This window comes from Microplitis mediator, chromosome 9, assembly GCF_029852145.1.
Source record: "Microplitis mediator isolate UGA2020A chromosome 9, iyMicMedi2.1, whole genome shotgun sequence".
NCBI classification, from domain to species: Eukaryota; Metazoa; Arthropoda; class Insecta; order Hymenoptera; family Braconidae; genus Microplitis; species Microplitis mediator.
Genome location: NC_079977.1, coordinates 1,746,685 through 1,769,590, shown reverse-complemented (window position 1 = coordinate 1,769,590; position 22,906 = coordinate 1,746,685). Strand labels below are relative to the sequence as shown.

General features: G+C 27.2%; 6 long non-coding RNA genes across 8 annotated transcripts in view; 5 read left to right on the top strand and 1 right to left on the bottom strand.

Moving 5' to 3' along the window:
• LOC130674763 (uncharacterized) overlaps positions 1-10,897 on the bottom strand; it is a 43,945-nt gene extending 33,048 nt beyond the window's left edge. Inside the window, exon 1 of the long non-coding RNA XR_008991115.1 lies at positions 10,883-10,897. This is a non-coding gene — a long non-coding RNA (uncharacterized LOC130674763). The remainder of the gene's footprint in view (positions 1-10,882) is intronic.
• Positions 302-3,028, top strand: LOC130674772 (uncharacterized). Its single transcript, XR_008991125.1, has 3 exons — positions 302-391; positions 2,838-2,872; positions 2,944-3,028. It is a non-coding gene; the product is annotated as an uncharacterized LOC130674772 (long non-coding RNA).
• LOC130674771 (uncharacterized) lies at positions 3,660-4,785 on the top strand. The gene is made up of 3 exons (XR_008991124.1): positions 3,660-4,258; positions 4,326-4,437; positions 4,516-4,785. It is a non-coding gene; the product is annotated as an uncharacterized LOC130674771 (long non-coding RNA).
• A 4,084-nt stretch (positions 10,898-14,981) lies between the features above and the next one.
• On the top strand, positions 14,982-16,004 carry LOC130674812 (uncharacterized). 2 transcript variants are annotated; one of them, XR_008991128.1, is made up of 4 exons: positions 14,982-14,996; positions 15,062-15,186; positions 15,665-15,774; positions 15,835-16,004. It is a non-coding gene; the product is annotated as an uncharacterized LOC130674812 (long non-coding RNA). The 2 variants fall into 2 exon arrangements; XR_008991127.1 differs by lacking the exon at positions 14,982-14,996 and having other exon boundaries at positions 15,055-15,186.
• Positions 16,005-18,857: 2,853 nt separating this feature from the next.
• Positions 18,858-19,850, top strand: LOC130674861 (uncharacterized). Its single transcript, XR_008991146.1, has 3 exons — positions 18,858-18,920; positions 18,995-19,091; positions 19,685-19,850. It is a non-coding gene; the product is annotated as an uncharacterized LOC130674861 (long non-coding RNA).
• Positions 19,851-20,094: 244 nt separating this feature from the next.
• On the top strand, positions 20,095-21,942 carry LOC130674616 (uncharacterized). 2 transcript variants are annotated; one of them, XR_008991084.1, is made up of 4 exons: positions 20,095-20,109; positions 20,760-20,893; positions 20,960-21,071; positions 21,445-21,942. It is a non-coding gene; the product is annotated as an uncharacterized LOC130674616 (long non-coding RNA). The 2 variants fall into 2 exon arrangements; XR_008991083.1 differs by having other exon boundaries at positions 20,963-21,071; positions 21,445-21,936.
• The last annotated feature ends 964 nt before the right edge of the window (positions 21,943-22,906 follow it).

Below are 22,906 nucleotides of genomic sequence, written 5' to 3'. Positions count from 1 at the left end.
CAAACGTCATTAATATTTTTCAACTGACAATTGATTTTTGAAAAAGTTTATCAAAAAAAATTCAAAGTAACGCTTAATTAGATTTTTTTTTATAAAATTTTGGGGGTACCCCGTTTTGCCTACCCTACTCCCTTTTGCCTCCCCTTCCCCTATATGAAAAAAAAAAAAAAACAGTTTAGGTAAACTACCGCAAGGTCCTCACTAGCATTCACATATCAATTATCAGTATGGACAATTAAAATAATTGAATATAATGAGCTAGATAAATAACTAGTTTATATTTGAATACTAAGTAGATACATACGATTGTTGTTGTTAAAAAAAAAAAAAAGAGAGAGAGAAGAATAGATTTTTATCATATCTCAATTTAAAACAGGAAACCTAGCCCTTCGTGAGTATCTATAATTTAGGTAGTCACTCATCATAATAATACCTATGAATAAAGTTGTTGAGAAAAATAATAACGAAAATAGAATAGAAGTAAAGAAAAATAATAATAAAGGATCATCCGTTTAAAATTAACAAGGATTTAATTTAATATGTTGAAAATAAAAGATTAGTCCATTAAAATTAATGGACTCTGTCTCCAAGTTAAATATCTTAATTGGAAATCTAAATACTGTTTAGAAAAAAAAAAAAAAATATCTAAATGTGTGAAAAAAAATTTTATACGCGACTAATCAGTTGAATTTAAAATAAAAAAGGGATAAAATGGGCCGGCAAATTTTGAAATTTCAATATCATGGGGTAATTGTCAGTAAAAATTTTTTTAAAAATTTGAAATCGGTTTAAAAAATTAAAAAATTGATTGAGGTTCATTTTGCCCTGCGTCTTTTGCGTTTTGGATTTATTATCTTTAAATATTTATTATTTGAAATTAAAAAAATTGATGATGAAGATGAAGTTTAAGTTTGAGTTTTAAATGAAGATAAAGGTGAAGTTAACATGCGAGGAAAGGAATAAAAGAAACAAGAAGTCGGGGGAAGAGAATGAAAAAGTGTAGAGTGTGGATGTGTTGAGAAACTTTTTAAGTCCGCCTGCGGGTGCGGGTGTCATTGTTGATATACAACTCAGTAAGTACGCGATAAGTAGGGCCTATAAATCTCGGATTCAGACGTATATCCGAGGCGTTTCGCGACCTAGCCAGTGCAGATCTCATCACTGACTGTTACTTAGTAAAAGCGCTAAGCATTTGTCCAAAAAATTTGAACTTGAACATCAAAAATATATAAATAAATAAATATTCAAAAAGTAGAGAGTTGAATGGGAAAAATAAGCCCTCAAAAATTTATTTACGATCACAAGAAGCTAAGAAAAAATTTTGGAATTTTTAATTCATGGATTTTTACCAAAAAAATCGAATTTTTTAAACATGCAAAATTTTTTCGGGCAGTTTTTATAAATTTTATGATAAAGTAAAAGTACAAATGCACAAAATGAGCCCATAGAAATTTTTCTACGATCACTAGAAGCTAAGAAAAAATTTTGGAATTTTCGATTCATAGATTTTTACCAAAAAAATCGAATTTTTTAAACATACAAAATTTTTTCGCGCAGTTTATAAATTTTATGATAAAGTAAAAATTCAAACGCACAAAATGAGCCTATAGAAATTTTTCTACGATCACTAGAAGCTAAGAAAAAATTTTGGGATTTTCGATTCATGGATTTTTACTAAAAAAATCGAATTTTTTAAACATACAAAATTTTTTTGCGCAGTTTATAAATTTTATGATAACGTAAAAATTCAAACGCACAAAATGAGCCTATAGAAATTTTTCTACGATCACTAGAAGCTAAGAAAAAATTTTGGAATTTTCGATTCATGGATTTTTACCAAAAAAATCGAATTTTTTAAACATACAAAATTTTTTCGCGCAGTTTATAAATTTTATGATAACGTAAAAATTCAAACGCACAAAATGAGCCTATAGAAATTTTTCTACGATCACTAGAAGCTAAGAAAAAATTTTGGAATTTTCGATTCATGGATTTTTACCAAAAAAATCGAATTTTTTAAACATACAAAATTTTTTCGCGAGGTTTATAAATTTTATGATAAAGTAAAAATTCAAACGCACAAAATGAGCCCATAGGAATTTTTCTACGATCACTAGGAGCTAAAAAAAAAATTTCTTGAAATTTTAAATTTGAATTTTTACCAAAAAAAATCAAATTTATTGATACTGAGTCAGATTTTTTGATTTTTTAAGCACACATATTTTTTTAGAATAATTATTGCATCATCCACATTAAAGTAGACATTCTGACGCACAAAATGAGTCCATCAAAATTTTTCTACGACCACTAGAAGCTGAGAAAAAAATTTTTTAAATTCTAATTTTTGAATTTTTACCAAAAAAATCGAGTCTATTGATACTGATTAAGATTTTTTTTATTTTCGAAGCATAAAAATTTTTTTTAGCAATATTGATACAATCTACATTAAAGTAGACACTTGAAAGAGCAAAACGACCACAAGTGGATTGTTCTACGACCACGAGAAGCCAAGAAAATATTTTTTTTAAAATCCCCAAGCGATTTAGCGAAAAAAGTCTTTACCACCTAATAGCTCCTATCAACGTATTTAAGCCTTGACTTATGACCAACGGATGTGATGCCGGTAATATAACGTTACCGTAATTTTCGGCTGATAATAACAGCATCCGACCCGAGGCTTAGCACCTCCGCAGTAATAAAACCAACTAAAAAAATTTAATTTCCCTCGTACACAAATCGGTTGGCTTTTAAAAACCCAACTCACCCTCAGTCAGCCATTTCCATCTCCAAAGGTCAAGATTCACCCATTACATTAATATATCTCAATTTTTTTTCAGCCTCAGCCTTATGGCCGCGGTACGGCGATTGTAAGGTAAGTGCAGTAAAAATAAAAAGTAAAAATAAATATTAATGAGCCGATGGTAAATGAAAACAAAATACTAGCAGGCAGCATCCAATGGAATGGAATAAAGAGCATATGGAGATATATTCCATGAATCACAGCCGGGATTTTATCTTGATAAAAACTTTAGCAATTACACCCACTCTTACATGCATATAAATATATATATGTGCGTATATGATATTGCAGAAGGTGGTGTGCTGTATAGTTGGCAGCGCTGAGCGTATGCAATAATTCAACATCGTTAATCCTGTCGGCACATTAGTAATTCTTAAACTTTTTTATGACCCCTACAACCGAGCAACTTGGTAATATCTCTCCTCATTAATTGCAATCAACTTAAATTCCGTATGAAAATATTTTTATACATATACACATACATTTATATACTTTATTTTTACTTTTTTTTTGACTTGTTTTAAGATATTAATTAAATGCTTTCAACGAATCTTGAAATTGTGATAAAAGTACCCCGGTAGCGGGACAATAATTACTTGATGAATGATAAAAAATTACTAGGGAGAGGGGGAAAAATGGGCCCTCCATAAATTTTGTTCATTTAAATGATTCAAGAATAAGAAACCCTTGCAAAGGGTTTGAGATTGTGGTTTACTTATAGGGCCCATTTTGCCCAAAATTTTACATGGCAGAAGACTAGAAAAAGTAATTGGGGTAAAAAAATTAAATATTAGGAAGTTTTTTTGGGGGCCCATTTTGCTCGAAATTTAGAGATTTTTAATTTTAAACAGACGCGGTATATTGGGACCAAATACATGATAACGGGCTAGAAAAAAGTAAGCAAGTGAGACCTCTTTTTCATGAGGGGTCTATTTTGCCCCCTCTTCCCCTATTATTATAAATTTGATTTTTTTTTATCAGAAATTGTATAAATTTAAATTTGTATGAAAATTATTTATACACAGAAAAAATGCGTCTTGGCTGAAAACATTTTTTAATTTTGTTGGGGTATAAAAAAAATTTTTGAAATGCCATTAGAAGAATTTTACGAAAAAGAGAACGAAGGGAAGAAAATGAATCCGTAAAATTTTAATTGATAATAAATTTTTATAAAAAATAAATTTTGAAAATTATTTTTGAATTCTTAGTGAAAAAAAATTTATTTAAGATTTTGAATATGCGAATTATTCAGTGGCGGAAAAAAAATCTCAAGGAATTGCCAGAATGTTGTCGATTACTTTCACGTAACAATTATCGATTAGAACAATTAAAATAATTAAATATAACTATTACGATAAATAACCATTTAAATTTTGAGTAAAAAGTCGAGTTTCAAGTATAGAGGAGTAGAAATTCATTAAATAATACACGAGACATCGATCGCTTCTAACAAAATTCGTAAGTAAAAATATGAATACTAAAATATAAATAGTAAAATTATTTTATTTAAATAAATTACTTGCAGTTTGTTAATTAAATAAATAAAATCAAAGATGTCCAAATTTATTATTTTACTGCTGGTGTCCATGTTGGTCATAAATATTTGTGCTCAAGACTGTTTAGAAGCTGGACAAGATGTAATTTTAATATTTTAACTGAATAATATTATAATTTAATTATTATTTATGAATAAATATTATTTTTTTTTACTTTAGTGTAAAGAAGATAAGGAATGTTGCAAGAAGAGGTGCGGTGAAGTCAAAGGGAAAAAAAGTTGTTCCCTAACAAGAGAAGAAATGGATCTACTGAGTCGACACATAGATGCTATGGGTTAAGCTACGCCGTTAGAAATTATTTATTTTGTCTAACGGCACCCCCTAAAAAATGAAATTTTCAATCTTCTTAGTGGGAAGTTTAAAAAAAAAATTCTGGATATCAAATAAATTTAATTAAATTAAATTTTTCTGTACACGTAATTAACATATAGAAAAATTATAATATACTAGATACAACGGAAGTTCTACTACTCAATTTTCTCGATTTTTCTAAAATTTCTTTTTTTTCTTATTATTAGGGGAGGGGGGGATGGGCCCCAAAATTTAAGGGGCCCGTTTCGCCCCCAAATCATTCGAGGCACTTAAAATTTTAAGGCCCCCCCCCTTTTCCCCTATTAGGGAAGAGTGGGGCAAAATGGGCCTCATGGGGAAAAATGGGCTGACATTTATATTACATATAAGCCCTCATTTCTTAAGGGGCCCATTTACCCCCCTCCCCCTTCCCCTACTAATTTTTATTTATTCTTGTAATAATTTTCATAAAATTTATCAAATATTTTTACGCCTATTCAAAAATTTTTTAGTTCAATGTCACTATTTTATAACTAAATTTTTTAGAAAAACTTTTCTTAGCCGTCTCGCTATTCCAAAATTTAAACTAAAAAATAAAAAACTAAAGTATCTGACTAAATATACGTTTGAAAATAATTCGGGCGTAAAGTACACACGATACACTGAAAAGTGTCAAGTGTCCTAGGACACTTTGTAAGAAACTAGTTGCAGTACAAAAAGATACAGTGTGTGTGTAGTATAAAATTATCGAGATCGAGACACACGAGACACTGCATTGCGACCCCCTCTGGCTTCCTCGCGGTATTTTTTTTCTCTTTGGTATCGCAATATCCTCTACTACTACTCCGCATAACCAGTACTGCCCAGTGTATACTTATTTATCGTGCCCTCTTCTTTGCTCCTCTCCCTCGGGGCAATCAACTGGACACCTACCATATCCTCGACAGCTGCAAATCGTCACTTGCGCACGTGCGAATTCTTTCCTTCATTTTTTTTTTCTACCATATACTCTTGTTTTTTTAACAACAAACTATATTTACATCACCGCGCCATCAAAGTAATTTTTTTTTTTTTCTAGTCGTCATACTTATAATTTATCTCATTACTCTTCTAAAAATAATTTTTACGGCCACTAATTTTCAAGAATTAAAATTTTCCACAGAGCGCGAGGTCGTCGGTTCGATTCCCGCTCATGGTATTTTAGTATCAAAATTCAAATTTTTTTTTTTTAAGCCATCAGTAAATTTTACATGGCAGTAAAATAGACCGTGGCGTAAATTGGGCCACAAAAATTAATAAAATTTATTTAGATCAATTTTAGTAAATTTTTTTTTTTTTGAAATAAAATATCTCATATATTCCCAGGAAAAAAAGATTTTATATGATCATATATAAACATATATGTTCATATACAATTTATATATGATCATATAAGAAAAATATAAAAATTATATATGATTACATAAAAGCTTATATGATCTTATAAAGTTCTTATAAGAATTAATATACTCTCGTGAGAACTTTATAAAAATTGATATGACTTTATATAAAGTTATATATAACTTTGTAAAAGTACTAGATAAAGTTTTATATGCTTATATATAATTATATATGATCATATAAAAGTTCATATGATCTTATGAAAATCTTATAAGAAATTATAGTTTTATAAGGATTTTATAAAAATTGATGTGATTTTATATAAACCCGAGAAAAAGTTCTTATAGAATCATATATAAACATTTGTGTTTATATATGATTATATGAAAGCTTACATAATCTTATAAAATTCTTATAAGGATTCATATGATCTTATAAGAATTTTATAACAATTGAAGTGATTTTATATAAAGTTATATATAACTTTATAACAATACCAGGTAAAGTTTCATATGCTTATATATAATCATATATGATCATATAAAAGCTCATAACGATCTTATAGAATTCTTATAAGAATTTATATAATTTTATAAGGATTTTATAACGGTGATATGATTTTTTATAAAGTTATATATGAGTTTATAACGTTACCAGATAAAATGTTATACATTATATGCAGTCATATATGATTATATAAAAACTCATATGATCTTATAAAATTCTTACAATAATTCGTATAATCTTATAAAATTTTTATAAAATTCGATGTAACTTCATATAAAGTTATATATAACATTGTGAAATTACAAGAGCACGTTTTATATGATTATACATAATCATGTATGATCATATGAAATCTTATATGACCTTATAAAATTCTTCTACGAATTCAGATAATTAATGAAATATGATATATATGGTATATATGATTAAGTAAAATCATTTTTTACCGGGTATATCTAACTTTATATGATAATATAAGATTTTATATGATTATGTAAGATTTTATAAAGTCATATAAGTTTTTATAGGACCAATTTCATTATAAAACTTTATATGGTTTTATATGAGTCACTTTTATATGATCATATAAGAACTTTTTTACCCGGGTTATTTTTTAAAAATATCACAAGTATGTAAATAATAACTCACGCGCTCTAATTTTACGTAACGTAATAGCCAGCAGAGTCATTGCTCGTATACTTGTATATATTTATATATCTTACGATTCATACCTTTATATTATCACATCTCAAAAAAAAAGTAAAAAAAAATTTAAATAATATTGCAGTACCGGTAAGTGGGTAACTTGTAACATTGAATCGATGCTCGTAATGTCCTAAGGCTTAAGTAATTTTCGTGGGCGTATTGGTAGAGAATATTTTTTTTTTTGTAAATATTCGTGTGTGTGCTCTGGTAAATGAATGGCTTGAAATTATTGGCAATTTCCTTACTCCTCAATGTTGAAAGTTAAAAAAAAAAATGTAAAAATAATATACTAGTTATATATTTTTTTTAACAATACATTTTTATGCACTCGTTTTCTCGTCTACACTTAAAGCTTCCCTACGGATACTTTTGGACGCAGCCCGTATTTGTAACTTAAGGCTGAGCCACATATGAAAAGATAATTCTTGGAGTTTACTACGGCCCAAATGCAGGTGTAGGGTTTAAATTATGATAAGAAATTATGGCCATTGTGACAAATCATTTTTTTTTTTAACTTTTCGAAGTAACGGAGTAGAAAAAATAAAATCAACTTTGGATCATGCGAAAAATTTTATCAAATACAAAATAATACACAATTTTGTAAGACAAAAAAATATATATATGTACTTATATATATTTATTTACAATAGTATTCAGCCAACTGATCCAATATTTGGATATTTAAGTGGTTCGCATTCTTGGTTACGATATTTTTGAAAAAAACCACAGGGTCCACAACTTTCGATATTTTTGACCACAAAAATAATAATAAATATGAGTAAAAAAATTATTTTATTCTCCATAATTATTTTTGCCACCAGTTTTTTCTAAAAAAAAAATTTTTTGTAAGAAACAAAATTTCGTAATTTGAAAATAAATTTAAAATCAAACCTTCGGTAAATTTGAGCTCGATTTTACTTAACGTCAGTTAATTCCGTTGCACACTAAAGTAGGTGATAAATTGCAATTAAAAAATGACGATAAATTTTATCAATTACATTGATAATAGTTATCAGAGCCTTGACTTAGTATTTATTTAACTCACAAACTTCCGCGTACTGTTTTACTCAGAAGCACGAAATGTGAATGGATATTTTTAAAAAACCCGCTGGTTAAAAATAGAAATCTAAAAAAATTTTAGATTTAGAAATATAACGGCTGTGGTTCTTGAGTTTGAATTTACTGGCGCATCAAATGCTCTAAAATAGTCAATGAAATGACCACTACAAAGTCACTTGAAGAATAATATCCCCGTGCTCAACGGGAAGTATTTTTCCCCCGCCCTTGAATTTACTCAGTATTGACCATTGACCATTCATGAACTATGAATGAGCTGCCTTTTACTCTCTCAATAGTCAATACTTTTCACTCTATACAACTTTTATACAAGAATACTTATCCACAATAAAAAAAAAAAAAAAAAAAAAAAAAAAAAAAAAAAAATAAGAATGAAAATACTTTAGAATGCACAAAGTGTTTTTTGAGCAACCGGAAACGATGTTTTATTGGACACTGAAACCGATCCGATTTAAAAAATTTTTTTTAACTGTCACGAGTGCGAAATTAGTCACAGGCAGATGTGTGTTTTTTTTCATAAATTCTGCCAGGTATTTAAATAAATAATTTATTTTTTATAATTTTTATAAGATTCCGTATTAAAATAACATATATGGTCAAAATATATGATAAATATCAGAAAATATATGTAGCCAATCTAACTATATTTTCTGATATATTTTTTTTTATATTAAAAAATATAATATTCATCATATATATCCGTATATGTTTAGCTTATATAAAATATTTATGTCAATCATATAAAAAAAATATATTTTTATCATATATGAAAATATAAATTCTTATCAATCCCGTATGAAAATAACATATATGATAAACATCAGAAAATATATGTGGCGAATTTAACTATATTTTCTGATATATTTTTTTTTATATTAAAAAATCTAATATTCATCATACATGTCCGTATATGTTTAGCATATATAAAATATATATGTCAATCATATACAAAAAATATATTTTTATCATATATGAAAATATATATTCTTGTCATATACGAAAACTATATTTTTATCATACAGAAAAATATATATTTCTATCATATTCGAAAAATATATTCTGATCATATATAAAAACATATATTTATATTGTGTATGGAAAAAAAAAGTTTATTATTCGTATGACCAACTCCAATTAAATTAGATCTAAATTTTAATATACTCTTTAAATTGCAGTTAAAATTTTCAAAATTAGTTAATTTGATGCGAATATATATACCCATATACATATACATACACCGAATAAAATATATGCTTCAATATAACAAAGAAAATATATGGTGCCATATATAATATAAATTATATGCTACCATATGTTTCATTTCATATAAAAATTTTATATTTTTTGAATATAAAAGGAAATATATCAATACAATATATTATAAGATAAATGTAAATGTATATATAGCTTAATATAAAAAACACATAAGTTACATATATGGAATATTTACTACTGTATATAATTTTATATTAAATCGATCAAAATATCTATATGATTTTTTATCATATACAATATAATATATCATATATTTTTTTGTTACACATATATGATTTTATATATTTTCATACGGGAAATTACCCCCAAAAATTGAAAACCCATACGAAAAAAATATATATCCGGGCAAATCTGGAATATATCGCGTATATGCAACATTTATATAAATATATGTCTCATATATGCAGATTTGCCCGGATATATCCAGATATATATTTTTTTCGTATGGGAAAAAAAAAATGGTTGAGCTTAAAATTTTTTTAAAGTAAAAAAAAAATGTCGTCATAAATACTTAGACATTCAATAATATTCAATATTTAAAAAAACATATATATATATAGATATATATAGATATATGTATGTAAGAAATGAAAGGCAAAGATTATTTCCCGTGTAGGTTTAGAGCCGTTAAAAAACAAATATTTTGAGAATACATTATAATAAAATAAATTATTGTATGCTGGTAGTGTTTCTCGTCCGTGAGACATTGAAGAAGTAGCAATTAACCTATAACCCGGGGTACGTCAGCCAGTGACGCTTCCCTTGATTCTTAATACCGATGCTCTTTTATAATATTTCACCTCTTACTCTCATCTCCACATTCGTTATATTACACTACCAGTAGGTGTTAGGGCACACACTATCCCATTTACATATATATATAAATATATAAATATATAACTTTGGAACAGTGAAAAGAATCGATTTATCTTGCACAGTCAGCTGATGGCCTCCAGCCTGCACTTAAAATATTTTTTAACTTTATTTTTAATTATCCATTATTCTTATTCTTATTTTGGACACCATTTTTACGTGGGCGGGTCGTTAACTTAAATTTAAAACCATCAAACTCTCGGCTTTGATTGAAACCCATACAATTTACATTTATCAAAAGCGCTTATTTTAAATGTTAATTTAATATTTTTTTTTTTTTTTTTTTTAATTTTTTTTAAAGACAAGAAATAAAACAGTTAAGTTGTGGAGCTTTTTTGTAATGATTCGAATTACAAGATGACGATAGTTGAGCCCGTCACATAAGAGATTTAATGTGACAGATGTCACTAAGAATTACCACGTTCACTTTAACTGCCACAGAGTTACTTTACACTGGACATTGGTCACTTTATTCTCGACACTGAATCGCATGATTGCGACCAGCGACTTCTGATTTTTATAATTGTCCCCACACTTATCGACTCACTAAATGCACTGATAAAAAATCTACACCGACAATCGCACGTGTTTTATGTCTCTCTATTCGAGATCTGTTCACTTTTTACAGTACAGCAATTAGTCCAACTGGATTGGACTAGTTTACTGCGAAAAAACTTGGAAAAGTAGATTTTTTTTTTGAATTAAATATTGGCGGGAAAAATTTATTTTATTGCAAGTAAAGTTGATAGGTAATAAAATGAGTAATTAATTTAATGAGGAAGATAACGATCTGAATATTTAAATACGAAGAAATATATAATTATGTGTCGTGGAATTTATATGAAGTAAAACGGAGTAATTAATGTGATAATTATCATTTTAAGTAATTATTGATGTAATATATAAATATATGAGTTTATGGTTATTTTATTTTTGTTCTGTAAAATATTTGTTGGAGACGAAACAAAAATTCATAAGAAAATTTTGTAATTAAAATTAATTATGCGAAAAATATATGACATTTTTATTATGAATAATTTAAAAAAAAATTAATTGATAACAATTTTGAAAAAATTGTATCCGATATATATATTTAAATTTGTATATGATTTTCAAAATATGAAAAAAGTTCGAATATTTCTGTAGAAATTTTGTTATAAATATCAATAATATTTTTTATAAAAAAATAAATGATGAGTTAGCAGACAATTAACAATTTTCGAATTTTTTTTCAATAGATGAATTGCGAAAAAAAAAAAACTAAAAATATGCACATGTAGAAAATTCTAAAAACTACAAGTGCAATTTTTTTAAATATTTTTTTTTTTTCATAATTTCGCGTTTTTAATAGAATCAAAAAATTATTAGACGTCAGCTAACTTGTAATCATGAAGTTAGCGGACAATTAACAATTTTTGAATTTTTTTTTCAACAGATCAATTACAAAAAAAAAAAAATCTAAAAAAATTCACATGTAGAAAATTAAAAAAACTACAAGTGCAATTTTTTTAAATATTTTTTTTTTTTATAATTTATCGTTTTTAAAAGACTCAAAAAATTATTAGACGTCAGCTAACTTATAATCATTAAGTTAGCGGACAATTAACAATTTTTGAATTTTTTTTCAACAGATCAATTGCAAAAAAAAAAAAACTAAAAATATGCACTTGTAGAAAATTAAAAAAACTACAAGTGCAATTTTTTTAAATATTTTTTTTTTCATAATTTCGCGTTTGAAAAATAATCAAAAAAATATTAGACCTCAGCTAACTTCAGTATCATAAAAATAATCCGTCAGAAAAAAAATTCTTATTATCTATAACTAACAAAAAAAAAATTACAATTGTGTTATTATCAGTTGACATGCACACAAATATAATTGCACTGACATACGTGCGGTTTTATCTACTACAAAAATTAAAAGTCGCAGGAAAAACTAAACCGATTAACGATAAGAAATTGAAATAATAATTACGACAGTAATTATCTCCCTATCAATAATTTTGTACTTGAAAAAATACATTGTAACTATTCATCAAAAAGCAATAAATTATTCAAAAAAAAAATCCCATAAGTACTTGGATAAAATTTACCCTCATCGAAAAACTATAAAAAGTATATTTTTTTACCCATTTCCAGTCGATTAATTTTTAGTATCCATAAGTATAAAGTACTTATAAAATATTAAAAAATATATTTCAATTTTTTTCACAGCAAAGAAAAATTCCATTGTCAAATACGTCCATTATAAGAGTGACATATATAAATATATAATTTATAATTCCAACAAATGACAATTTTAAAGAGGACATATTGGCTAGTTATTGTATAAAAACTAAAACTTGAGTACACTCGAATTCGGGCGTAGGCGTTTTGGAGGTCTATGGTCTATTGTATGGTTTATTGTTAAAATTCTCCTCATATTGACTACTGAGAATGCATAATATATAACATGTTAAAAAATTTTCTTCAACGTTTAGTATAAGTGACTTTGTGTATAATATAATAAAGAGTAAATACAATAAAAGATCTGGCTAGTGGCTGTATTTGTACGAGTTCATTGATGCAGTTCATTTATGTGACAGTCCGCACATCTGCACTATCCGAGACTAGACTAGACTAGATCCTTGTCCTTTACCTTTAGCTTTACCTGTTGTCAGTTACTAGCTAACTATTTTTTTTTTTATATACAGAAGCTCTTTTAACGCTCGTCCATTTTATACTTCTTATATATTTCAATGCTATTATACGCTAAGTAATTGTTAAAATTTTTTGAAATTTACCGACTGTGTTACGGTTAAAAGGTTGCACGGGTTTTTATTGCCCGAATTTTTATGCAGTCGATACTATTTTCGGTCGGGTGTAGGTGAGAAACTCTGCGGGATATTTATAATAATAATAATAATGTTTTTTTTAAAAATATATATGAGGTATTTATTGTGACGTAGGTGAGTTTTTAATTTTTACGAAGACAATTTAAAAAAAAAAAATTTACTTTTATTTTAGATGATTAGTTTTTTGGGTAAAAATATAGGGAAGGGCAAAACGGATTACCCCAAAAATGTGGTAAAAATTTTCTGTTTTTTTTTTTTGAGGGAAATTTTGTTCAATTACTTAAAATGAAAGTGAAAATGAGAAAATTTCCCGTATTCAAGTTTTAAAAAATTATATGTGGACCGGGGTAAAATGGATGGAGACATGACGGATCCCCTGAGAAATTTTCCCAAAGCAAATGCATTGCAAAATTACATGGAGAAATTATTCGTGTTTGAAATGCTATGGTGTCATAGTAAAGCCGGGCCATGTGGGCTACCTGCAGACATTGAAATAAACCCATGCAAAAGTTACTGCAAATTTGCTGCATATTTTACAGCAATTTGCGGCAAATTTTGGTAATTTTTACGGTAAAATACGATTCCATACCTAATGTTACCGCAAATTTTCGGTAAAAACCCGCATTTGTGCCGTAAAATTCCACAGTATTGCAGCAAATTTACGGTGAATTACTGAAATTTACCGTAAATTGCCGCAAATTGTCGTACGTATGGTAAATGCCGCATTTTACGGAAATTTGCGGCGATTTTGGTAATTTTTACGGTAAATTACGATTCCATACCTAATGTTACCGCAAATTTTCGGTAAAAACCCGCATTTGTGCCGTAAAATTCCACAGTATTGCAGCAAATTTACGGTGAATTACTGAAATTTACCGTAAATTGCCGCAAATTGTCGTACGTATGGTAAATGCCGCATTTTACGGAAATTTGCGGCGATTTTGGTAATTTTTACGGTAAATTACGGCTCCATACCTAATGTTACCGCAAATTTTCGGTAAAACCCGCATTTATGCCGTAAAATTCCACGGTATTGCAGCAAATTTACGGCGAATTACTGCAATTTACCGTAAATTGCCGCAAATTGTCGTACGTATGGTAAATGCCGCATTTTACGGAAATTTGCGGCAATTTTGGTAATTTTTACGGTAAATTACGGTTCCATACCTAATGTTACCGCAAATTTGCGGTAAAAACCCGCACTTTTGCCGTAAAATTCCACAGTATTGCAGCAAATTTACGGCCAATTACTGCAATTTACCGTAAATTGCCGCAAATTGTCGTACTTAAGGTAAATGCCGCATTTTTGCGGTAATTTTCGGAATTTCGCGGTAAATTACCGCAATTTACTCTAATTCGGGTCCACTAGGGTGACCATCGTTAAAAAAATGATTTTATCACAAATTACTGTAACCATTAGAAATTTCGCCGTCAATTAACGTCAGATGGACAACATAGCTCGGCTTTACCATGACACCCTAAGGATTTCAAACAAGAATAATTTTTTCATGTATCGTGAATTTGTTTGAGACAAATCAAAAAATCTCGTTGATGCTCATGATTTTAATTAACTTTCAAATTAATTTATCCATAAAAAAATAAATATTAGTGTGTCGAGTAAATTAGTAAATATCAGTAGTATTATAAAGATAAGAGTAGTATATTTTTTCCTTATGCATCCATCGATAAAATTAACAGGTAACATTACAAATTTTTCCTTACTGCAATTAGACATGCACATCGAGTTACGATTTTCCTTATAGATAAAAAAAAAATATGAGGCCAAAGGTAGTGGTGCTTATGATAATACAAAGTATATAAAGACCGAAAATAATACATTTTTATAACAATTTCAAGTAATAGATTGTTTGACTTTGGAAGCTTACTGGTGAGTAAAAAAAATATATACATGGAAAAAAAAATTAGGCGCTGCAACAGGACGCATTCAAATACGCGCAGCAACAGGACAAAATCCTGTTACAGTAACAGGATTTTTCCTGTGAAATCAATAAAATAAGGAATAAGTTTCACGTACAAATTTTTTTTGTCATTATAGTAAAATTTCAAAATTTTTAAAAAATTCAAATTATGAAAAAAATTCAAAATTTGAAGAAAAATTTTAATTTTAAAAGTGGAATTTTTTCTCAAACTTAATTTTTTTAAAATTTTGAAATTTTACTATACTGACAAAAAAATTGGTACGCGAAACTTGTTCCTTGTTTTATCTCTTCCACAGAAAAAATTCTGTTGCTGTAACAAAATTTTGTCCTGTTGCTGCGCGTATTTGGATGCAGCGCCGATTTTTTTTCTGTGTAATTCTTTATTTATAAAAAAAAATTTAATTCAAACAAATAATTTTTTTTTAGATAATAATTAAATCAACATGATGAAATTATTCCTATTGGTTTTAATTGTTGCACTGACCATCAATTCAATCGCCGCTACTTTATGGGCTTGTAGAAAAAATGATCAATCGGTATGAATTTTTATTTATCGTAAATTTAAAAATTTGAATATTTATTTATTTATATTTCAGTGCAATGAAGTATTCGGCTTCAAATGCTGTGCAGGCCTGAAATGCACATCAAGTATTTTCCCAGGAGTATGTTATTAATCGAAATATAATTCTATTCGAATTATTATATAAAATGTATTTATAAATTCAAATTATTAATGATTCGTTCAAATAAAAAAAACCATTAAAAATTTTTTTGTTTTTATTAATAAAGTTAATTAATCAAACTTATTTCGGGAAATTTAATTTTTTTACCCCATACAAGTCTCACTATTTTTTTTCGACAGTATTGCAATATAAAAGGGGTAAAATGAACACAAAAAACCAGCTGCTGAATAAAAAAAATTTCATGGGCAAGACGAACCAGCAAGAAAAAAATAATTTTTTTAAAAATGACTACAGATTTTTTCAGAAAAATCGTTTAGGGTTTCAGGGTAACCCTTAGTATTATTTAATAACAATGTGTAATTAAAAGTCTCCTGAAAATATTCGACTCTAAACAATAAATAAAATAGAACATTTGAATTATTGACTTTTCCTCATTGTTATTTTTTAAAATTATTTTTAAGGCAGGTGTTTCCTTGTAGTTAAAAAATGTAACACAAATAATAGGGATTCCATTTAAATATAGTGGAAACCTAAACATGCAAACCTCTCAATAAGAGAATTTATAGATAAATTGAGAAAAATATAGATAGCCCGAACTGGGAATCGAACCCAGACCAATTCGGTAACGCGCCGAGTGCTCTACCAGTTGAGCTATCCGGCCCTATACTATATTCCGTTCAATTTGATCTATAACTTATTGAGCCACACTGATAAAAGTAATACAATGTAGGGGAGAGGGGGGCAAAGTGGAACCCTTAAGGAAAATAATTATAATATCATTAATTTTTTTTAAGCGTTTACTTCTTTTTAGACCCTTGATAATTATTTTGACTTCATTATGCTGCGTCCATTAAAATTGAAAAATCGAAAATTAGGGGCAAAGTGGGCCCCCGTGTAAAAAAATTTTTGTTCATAATGAATTTAAATATAAATTTCATCTCGAAACTCAGATCGTGACACAAATATGACTTTCATCATGAATTTGTATCATCAACTTTAATCACGTCAAAATTATGACAGTAAAATTTAAATCCAAGTGATCCGAAGTTCATTCACTAAATCAATTTTACAATCGAAACTGATTTACGTAAATCGAGTACTTGATAAAATAAGTTTATTGGCAATTTCTGAATCGATAAATATGACAAAAGGTTTAATCCAGTAAAAAATCAGTCAAGTTTCCATCGAAGTCATCCCAAGTCCAATTCAAAGACGTAATAAATTAATTTTATAATTGGTACTGATTTACTAAACGAAAAGTTGGAGTAAATTCATGATGAAAGTCATATTTGTGTCACGTTCTGAGTTTCGTCATGAAATTCATACCTAAATTCATTATGAACGAAAATTTTTTTTACACGGGCCCTCCAAAAAATTTCGGACTTGATATTGCACACCTCAAGCGCGAAAGCGCAGGTGTGCTTTATGGACGGTTTTTTTTATTCGACTATTTTACTCACATAAAAATCTTTCTACACTATTTTTATTCCACCAAGATAGGTAAAATTGTATTCTAGCATATAGAGAATTTATTCAGGAACAATTTGAACCCAATTTTAAGTCGATTCATTATTTTATTCGTTTAAAATAAATTAGTTTAACTCGAGAAATCAGTGCTGTCAATTGTTACGTATGAAACTTTGTAAACACGATAACTCTCGATGGAAACCGTTAATCGGCCTTACTTTTTTTTTATTGTGTTTGTATTTTTTATCACAAGAACCCTTATGAAAAATACTATCTGAATCCTTTTAGTTTAATTGTAAGTAATTAACGACGTAAAACTGATTATTCGTGAAAAATTTAGCTGCTATTTTTACTGTTGTTATTATTTTTTCATTTTTCTCTCTATCAACTACTGGTGGCAGCACTAGCGTTTAATATGTTTGAAAAAAAGGCGACATCTAAGACAAAAGGCGGGGTATTTAAAAAAAATGTTAGTAAAAAAATATTAAACTGAAAATAAGAAATAAAAAAATCAAATTGATAATTTGTAAGTTGAATAAAAGTTCATAATAAAAAAAACACATTATTATTATATAATAAAAGTAGTGATTAAAAATAAAATGAGCGATTGAGGTGTGCACTTTTGGATTTTCCAACATTTTTTTTTTATTCTTTACACGTGTGATATTTGCAAATAACTATAAAACAATTGTAATTTAATAATATAAAAGTCATTTAAATAGTCTGCTGCGAAATTACTTTAAAACCTAATTTTATTATCTTTAACTTTCTCAATAAATTATATTTAATGAACAGTTTTGGTGGTCTATTTTAGCCCTCATTATATAAGAAACTCCGAAAAGCTCATTATCCGTCCGAATTTCTTGGCGTATAGAAAATTTTGAGTGGCCCACTTTGACCCCTCCTCCCCTATACAAGTACGCACTTGTTTGTCTAATTTCGGTAGTGGCTGATCAATAAAAAAATATAATAATTTTTAAAAATAAATTACAAGTCAGGGAGACCGGGGCACAACGGACCCCCTAAGCCTCTGATATATAATCTTTCTTTTGAATATTGGGTACAAGTTTTTTTACATATCGAAGAAATTCATCGAAATTTTGCCTAAAAAAATATTTTGTTGCCAAATCTTTGAGAGGGTCCATAGTGCCCCGGTCACCCCTAATTCCAAAAAGCAATAATTCAAGTCAAGGCCTCGACGATACTAAACTAAATAACTAATTAATTTTGTCATGTCAATATGGAAGAAAAAATTTTCCTTATTCCCGTAAATAATGTAAATAATTGTTGTTTCATGTCACAGTTTTTCCTCATTGTATATCGATAAAATTTAACAATTATTTAAATTTTTTCCTCTTAGCAATTTTCGTGAACTTCTAATAGCAAAAGTTATCTTGCAGATAACAAATATAACGTTACAATAATTATAAGCCGATAAATCGGTGATTGTTATATAAGTATATAAGTTAAGTAATTTTGAATATAAATTCAGTGCACTACAAAGTAGAGTTTAATATTCAAATAATAGAAATGTGAGTAAATAAATAATTTATATTTACAATAGTAATAATTATTACTTATATTTATTTTAATTTTTAATCAACAGTCAACGGATCAAAATGATGATCAAACTGTTCCTGTTGGCAGCAATTGTCGCATTGGCCATCGATTTAATTGAGGGGTGCAAGAACCTAGATGAACTTGTAATATAAATTTTTATTTAATTATTTATTTTTGCCCCATCTTTTACAATCAATTTTCAACAATGAGTTTTCCCGATAATTAATATTTATCATTTTGAAAAAACCTTAAGTACAGAGAAAAAAAAAATTTCTTAGCGCAAGAAAAACTTTTATTCGGATTAGAAAAAATTTTTTATCTTAGGAAAATTTTTTCTCGAACCAAGAAAATTTTCGTTTCAACTTCATAATGCAAAAAATTTCTTAGGGCAAATAAAAATTTTCTTGGGGTGAGTAAAAATTTTTTGCACCAAGAATTCTTATTTTCTGTGTATAAAAAAAAAATCTAAAAAATTAAACAACGGGATTTATCGAATTAAATTTTAAAAATCCCGCTGTTATTTTTTTCGACCCACGCACTATTTATAACAAAAAAATTGTAGTATAATATATTTACCTAAAAATTAAATTCAGATCTAACGGGTCCCGAAAAATAGAAAAAAATTTTTTTTTTGTACGAAGGGTAATTTTTTCCAAGTTTCTTATCTTACCCATGTCTTTTCTACTGTTAGTTAAACAAATAAAATTTATTTATTAATTACTTAATTCTATTGCAGTGTTTCGCACCTCTTGGATTTATTTGCTGCGCTCCAAATCACTGCACTAGCCGATTGATTCTAGGAAAGTGCATTTAAAAATTAAAAAATCTACCAGTCGATTGTAAAAACATTTCCTATTATGAAATGATCATGAATAAATAAAAAAATCCATCAGAAAAAAAAATTTTTTAATTTTAAATTCAAATTTCCTGTAAATCATAAAAAGAATAAAAAATGGGAGGCTTTTTTTTTTTTTTTTTTTACAAACGTAATAAAAAATAATGAAAAAAGAACTAATGACAGCGTCGTCATTAACGCTTATTAACAGTCACACTATCATATGCAGCGAGGAGTCACGTTAGCCGCGGGGAGCCGAAGTTTAAGGAAAAAAAATTATAATTTTCTCAATTTATCTATAAATGGTCTTATTGAGAAAGTTAATTGTAAGTTTAGGTTTCACTATATTTAACAATTTACCTAAAAATCCCCCATGAAAAAAATTTATAAAAAAAATATATGTTAAATATAAAAAAAAAATATTTTTCATATAAAAAAAATATATTAAAAATACATAAAAAATATATATATAATATGTATAAAAAATATATTTTAAATAACTAACTTTTAGCCGATTTTCGTATATATTTTATATATTTTAAATATATTAAAAATATATCTTAGAATATATAAAAAATACATGTATTAAAATATACAAAAAATATATATTTTTTGTATATTTAAAAATATACAAAAATTAAATAAAAAATATATTTTTTATATAATTTTTTTATATTTTCATAATTATATTTTTTATAGATTTAAAATATATTACTAATATATTTTTTTTATATTTTTAAATGTAAAAAAAATATATTTTTCGTATATTTTTATACATGTATTTTTTATATATTTAAAATATATAAAATATATACGAAAATCGGCCAAAAGTTAGCTATTCAAAATATATTTTTTATACATATTTATATATTTTTTATGTATTTTTAATATATTTTTTTTATTAATTTTTTTCATGGGGGAACTTTTTTTATATATTGCAATTTTCACGAACGCAATAGCAAAAGTTTCCTTACAGATAACAAATACGACGTTAAAATAATTATAAGCTGATAGTTCGGTAATTATTATGCATAAGTATTTAAGGTCAGCAATTTTGAATTTAAATTCAGTTCGCTACCAAATAGAGTTTAATATTTAAATAATAAACTTGTGAGTAAATAAATAATTTTTATTTAAAATAATAATTATTATTATTTCATTTAAATTTTTAATCAGCAGTCACCGGATCAAAATGATGATTAAGCTTTTCTTGTTGGTTTTAATTATCGCAGTGGCTATCGATTCAACTGCGGCAATATTTGGGTATTGCAAGGGCCAAAATGAATTTGTAATATAGATTTTTATTTAAATATTTATTTCTACTCCCTCTTAAATTAAATACGAAATTTATTTTTACTGAAATTTGCGTCTCATATTGCCCCGGTTTCCTATAATTAATATTTGTCGTTTTGAAAAATTCGAAGTACAAAAAAAATTCAAATTGACAGATGAGATTTTTAAATTTAAAATTTTTAAATTTTAAAAATCGCGTTGTAATTTTTTTAGTCCCACATAAAATTAAAAAAAAAAATTTTTTTCACGCAGTATCTACTGAGGGCAAAATGGAACCGAAAATTTTATTTTTTTTGTCTTACTCCCGTCTTTGCTATTTTTCGAAAAATAAGTGAAATTTATTTATTAATTATTAAATTTAATTATAGTGTCTCCCAATAATTGGGTTCACTTGCTGCGCTCCATTCAACTGCTCTCATATGTTCCGCCCAGGAAAGTGCGCGTAAAAATTAAATCTACAACTTGATTGTAAAAACGTCTAATGTGAAAAGAAATGAATAAATAAAATAAATAAAAAAATTTTTCAATTTAAAATTCAAATTTTCTGTAAATCATAAGAAGAATAAAAAATGGGATAATTTTTTTTTTTTTCAAACGTAATAAAAAATAATGAAAAATAACTAGTGACAGCATCGTCATTAACGCTCATTTACAGACACACTATCATATGCAGCGAGGAGTCACGTTAGCCACGGGGAGCCGAAATTTAACTAAAAAAATTCTAATTTTTTATCTAGCCTCGTTTGTTGTATTTATTTATTTTAAAAATAAATAATTTATTCATCTTAACAACGGGAATGATAAATCGTTAAACGGGATTCAACCCTCTGAGGCGTTAAATTCAAACCACGAACGTCAGGTGGTCAAAAAAATTTTGCGTCTGTTAACCACTACCCTGTCTATTAAAAAAAAAAAAAAAAAACCATTCCAGCAAATTTTTCTATTTTGAGATTAGGGGAGGGTGGGGCAGAGCGGCCCCCCTAAGCCAATTATTACTTTTTGTGGCTTTCAACCATAAGATCACTTTACTTTTGTCCTATTTCGAACAAATTTATGGACATTTTGCCAAAATTCTGAAAAAAAAAATTTTTTTTTTCGTTTTTTTTTTTTTTTAAATTGTTTTCATCATTAAGAATGTATTTCTTTCTCTTGAAAACTATTTTTGGTTTTATATTACTCGAAAAAAATTTTTTAAGGTGTAATAAATCGTTCACCCTCGATTACCTTAATTACTAATTGTTATTTAATAAAAAAAAAAAAATAATTCTATAGTTTTACTTTATTTCAAAAATTTATCAACTAAAAAAGACAAATTTGTTTTTATAAATTTTTAGTGACCAAATTTGCCTCTTACATCGAGAAACGGCCGAAAAATATGAAAAATAATTTTTTCGGAAGTTTCGGCTGGTCCATTTTGCCCCAGGTGTTATGCGTAGGGCTAGAAATGTGCTCTCTAAAACTAAATAAGTGAAAATTCCACTAATTGAAACAGTGATCTTAAAATTCACTACAAAATTAGTGATTTTGAATTAGATTCACTAATTCATTAGTGATTCCCCGGATTCTACAATGATTACTAGTGGCGCCTCGCTTAAGGACTTTTTATTCTATCATTGAATTATCAAATTCAGGGCAAAATTAATTACGATAATTTTTAAATACAACTGAACAGTATTAATTAAAGTAAGTTAATTAGATAAAACCTAATTTAGTTGCTAAATAATACATCTTGTTATTTTTTAATAGCTTTATATTTTTACTCCAACTTTTTTTACCGAACCTTAATCAAAACCTTCATTGACAATAGATTCAGGTTATGAGTTATAATTA